The sequence below is a fragment of the Vombatus ursinus genome, unplaced genomic scaffold (genome assembly GCF_900497805.2).
Source record: "Vombatus ursinus unplaced genomic scaffold, bare-nosed wombat genome assembly UNPS02015255.1, whole genome shotgun sequence".
NCBI lineage: Eukaryota > Metazoa > Chordata > Mammalia > Diprotodontia > Vombatidae > Vombatus > Vombatus ursinus.
In genome coordinates, this window is record NW_020955033.1 from 25,931,069 (window position 1) to 25,935,650 (window position 4,582).

Here is a 4,582-nt window from a genome sequence, read left to right on the forward strand (position 1 = left end):
CCCCCGCGAGTCGCCGAGACAAACTCCCCCCCATTGTGGTTCTTTTCCCTTCCCCCCCCCCCCCCCCTCCCTCCTCCCCCCTCCCCCTCTTTCCCCCTCCCCCCCCCCCCTCCCTCTCCCCCTCTCCCTCTCTCCCTCTCTCTTCCCTCCAAGTTTCCTCCTCTGACTATTCTCCAGATGTTCCAGGCTCAAATGTTAAGCCAACTACTGGGTTTCTGTAATCTTCCTGGTAACTCTAAGTAACAAACAGAACCCGGACCCTAGTGGTAATGACCCTCTTGTTCTTTTCGGCCTCAAAAGGATACGACCGGTCATAAAAGAGAAAAAGATCTTTGGCCTCTCTTGGAAATGCTGGGTCATTTAAAGCACGTTGTAACCTCCCAAAAGAAAGACAGTGTCTTAGGGTCCTAATGCATTATGCTGCGGCTGATAGGCAAGGTTACTCCTTAAATTCTTAACTCCCAAGAAAGCTCTTAGTCTTCTTTGTCAAAGAGTGTGAGTGCCACCTTCCCTAATTCTGAGTTCAAAGTGGCCAACTCTGGTGGCAAGCATTTTAGAAGGCAGGGGGCAAAAAGAGTAACCTCTTTAAGAAGCACCGTCCACAGACTGGTGTTTTGTATAGAGTATTCAAAAGACAGTCTATCATGGGTTATTTGTTTGAACCAGCAGTCGCCTGGGAAAATTTCTAGCTATGAACCAACAGTCACATGAAATTAAAAATCTGGATTTTTATATAACATTAGCCAACATTTATACAGGGCTCACTACGGGCCAGGCACTGTACTAAGTGCTTTACATTATTATTTCATTTGACCCTCACAGCAGCCCTGGAAGGTAGCTGTTGCTACTCATTTTATCTCCGTTTTACAGATGAGGGACCCGAGGCAAACTCAAATACTGAGAAAAAACTTGCCAGAAAATACTTCATCTTCCCTACTTACAGATGACAGTTCATTAAGAACTTTTGGGATAGAAACGAATCCTTCTAAAATGTGTTTTTATTCCTCCCCAGGTGTGTTGTGGGGGTAGGGAAGGAATAGATTGTTGAAATGGGTCAAATCAGTCCAAGAATCAATATAGTAGCTTCATTCAATTCCAAAATGAAACAAACAAAAAAAAAACCCACCTAAAATAAATTTAATTTGGAGGAAAATTCATTGGCTAGGAAAAAATCGTGTGGTGATAGTACCTTGGCTTCTATGTGTTAACCTTTCTGAGACACGTTCATGGTTGAGGCAGGAGCAAAGACTTCAAGGACCCTGCCGCAGCCGCTGCCGCCGCTGCCGCTGCTCCTGCCGCCGCCGCCGCCGCAGCCGCTCCTGCTATCGAAGCTGTGGCTGCTTGCTCTTGCTGCTGCCGGGGGTCCCGCTGCAGCTGCCGCTAGCTGTCCCGAGCCGCCTCAGAGTGCCTGAGCTCACCCAAGGCTCTTTCACACCTGCAAAAGAAGCAAAACCAGAGGCGTAAGAGCAATTCCAAAAGTTTGATATTCTACATTTATAACTGAATTAACAAAAGCCTCATCTAAATCTACAGCCATCACAACCGGTTAAACATAGAGACAGCCTCCTTCCCTAATCTCTAAAGGTGACCAGATTTCTAAAGGTTTATACTCAAAGTAATTACTGCCCTTGGGTTAGTTCTTGTTGAATATAAAACAAAAGGAAAAAATTTAAATTGTAAGCCTGCATTTTTGACGGGTGCCCTTATGATGCTAAAAAGCGTTCTTTCTCTCAGAAGTTCGGTCTTGACAGAAGCACAAGTGAAAGTTAATGTCACTTTGTTAGTATTTTTGCTTCACACTGTTTGAAAAATTCATAGTCCCTTGTATCATTCGAAAAATTATTTAGTGAAACATCAATATTCTATGTTGTAAAACAGCTTAAAAAAGGGTTATTATCCTAGCTTTGCTATTAGTTCCTTAATAACTTACAAAGAAAAAAAATCTTGTTAGCTGCAAAGGGAAAATAGTTACTTTCATCATAGTATTTAGCTGTAAACCCTAGGGCTACTTGTTTTATGATTAAATACAGAATTATATTAGTACAATCATTTAACTATACTCTTAAGAAAAACTAGGACAAAAAGTAAAGGATTATGTAAAATAAAAAACTATAAAACTACTTCTATGTACATAATATATAATTGTATTATATAATTTTATTATCCTTTTTCTCAAGTACATTTTCTTAGAGTACAGTGACTAACAAAGTAAACAACAATACTAAGCAATTTAAAAACTAAATATTATGCATTTTTCAGTAAAGTGACTTTCAGTTTTATAATCCCTTCACCTCAAAACTGGAGGAAGCAAGAAAGAGAAAATAGAAAGAAAAAACAAGGCAATTTCAGGTTTTGAAATCAAAATAGTTTACTTTACCTCTCTTACTGATGAGGAGGAAGGTCATCAGGAAAACACACACACACACACACACACACACACACACACACACACAACCCACCAAACTAAATGAGCAAGATCAAGGCTTCCTTGCTCTTGTATTTTCAACGCCAAACAGGCGTCTTATTCTGAGTTATGCATCCTTGCTATATCAAACCACCAGTACTAAGACTGTCACAGATGGTCAACAAGGTCAAACTCCATCACTTCCCCTGAAACTCCAAGGCTCTATGAAGCTCCCAGTGATTAAAAAAAGTCTGTAATCCAATTCCAATAGCTCCTGGGTCTAAAATTATTGCTATTTTTCGGCCACGTGCTGCACACTTCACCTGCTAGTAATGACATTTTTGTATTTTCTCCTAATTACACTCAAAGCTAAGACCTTTGGCCCAGGGCCACAGACCTCCATTCAGGCTGCACACATTCTGTTAAACGCCCTGATCCTTTGTTGTCACTCTTCCCCTCTCATCTATTATTTACACACAACGAGAAGGGAGATCCTCCACCATTTGTGTGGTTTAAACCTTCTGATCATCTTAATTTCTGCCTTTCAACCTGTGCTCTTAAACGATGCCAAATCGTTTGACAAAATCATTTTTCAATTATGTTTCTCTTTCTACTTTTATTCCATTCTGGACAATCTTCTTGTCTTAGAAAGCTTCCTTTAGGTGGGGCTTTGGTTTCATCCTCCTGAATGTACAAATTTTGACTTTCCACAGACACTGTAATGGCTTAAAATCTCCAAGTTCATTCATTTTGCAAAACCAATAATCAATAATATATTTCCCTGTTGTCATTGAAGAACCTATTAAAAGTAAGTTACTTGTTTAAAATACTCTAAAAAAAGCCAACTCAACTGTCCCCAAGGGCTGAGCCTTGGATATATTTTCCAGTTAAGAGTCATCATTTCCATGCAAAAATGTAATCAGCATTCAGAAAGGGATAGGGAGTGAAAAAGGGAGGGTGGATAGATGGGGGGAAATTTCATTACAAATTTAATACATTTTTAATAACATATGTTTACTTTTAAATAATATCTGAAAACACTCTTATATATTCTCAATTAAAAGCACCAAGCACCAAAAAAACCCTAATAAACTGCTATAATTTTTCCCACATCTTTCCTATTTTTCCCATTGCCAATCACAGAAAAACAGCAACAATAAAAACAAAGAGTTGTTTACCATGATGCAGATGACCACTTAGATCATTGCAGTTACCCAAAGATGCAGATTTCTAGGTGGTTTAGAAAATGACATATGATCCATCTTTGTTCTTTCTTCTTCTATTGCCCAGCTTACTCTTGATTTCTAACAGTGTTTCCTTGTCGTCTGTTCGCTCTGCAGACCCTCAACCCCCTTGTCTTTTCTTATTTTCACCATTTGCTTCAACCAGCAGCAGTTCACCGGAGACTCATCCATCTTGTAATGCCTACAGTGACAGATGCTCTCAGGAACAACCATACTGCTGAGTGAACAAAAGATAACATCACCTCTAGGAACTCAAGAGAGAAATACAACTACAACCCAAGACTGGGGCTGTCTTGACAGACATTGGACCATAAACCTCTTCTAAGTGAAAAAGAAAACAATTGCTAAAAAAAAAAATCTGACACAATCAAAGGCAGAAAAGAGTGATTATTTGTAGATTGCCTTTCTACTCTGCATTTCACTATTCCTCCACCCCCAAGCTTCTATATTGGGGCAATTCACTGGGCAAGGGACTAAGGGTGAAAAAAGAGAGATTTTTCAAGTATTTTTAAGTATCCTTTTTACTTGGCAAATTCAGAATAAAACTCATTCATATGTGTTTCAATAAATCTCAAGATATATTTCAACATCCACTTTCTGACTTTGCTAGTCCGCAAAAAGCAGTATTATGGTTGAATAATACTTAATATCTGAATTTTGTTATTGTAGAATTTATATACACTTATCAAAATCAAACATTAAGAAAGTAAAAAATAAGAGTGTCCTGTGATGTGATAGTATATACTGTCCCCAATATACATAATCAGCTCAAAATATAAGAACCACATTCATTACACAACCTACAACTTGGATTATAAAAGCAGCTAAGAGAGGCTTCTGGGAAGTGCTATAGATCTCTCCTCTAACAAAGGAAAGGTCATATTAACATTTCCCAGCAACAAACTAAGGAAAAGGGAGAAGATGCAGGGAACTC

At 39.0% G+C, this 4,582-nt stretch overlaps 1 protein-coding gene across 1 annotated transcript in view; it reads right to left on the reverse strand.

The window, feature by feature from the left end:
- The window catches only part of LOC114031711 (GREB1-like protein), a 148,257-nt gene extending 147,035 nt beyond the window's left edge, over window positions 1-1,222 (reverse strand). The window contains exon 1 of the mRNA XM_027846868.1: window positions 1,190-1,222. The gene's annotated coding sequence lies outside the window, so the exon portion shown is untranslated. The remainder of the gene's footprint in view (window positions 1-1,189) is intronic.
- Window positions 1,223-4,582: the final 3,360 nt, after the last annotated feature.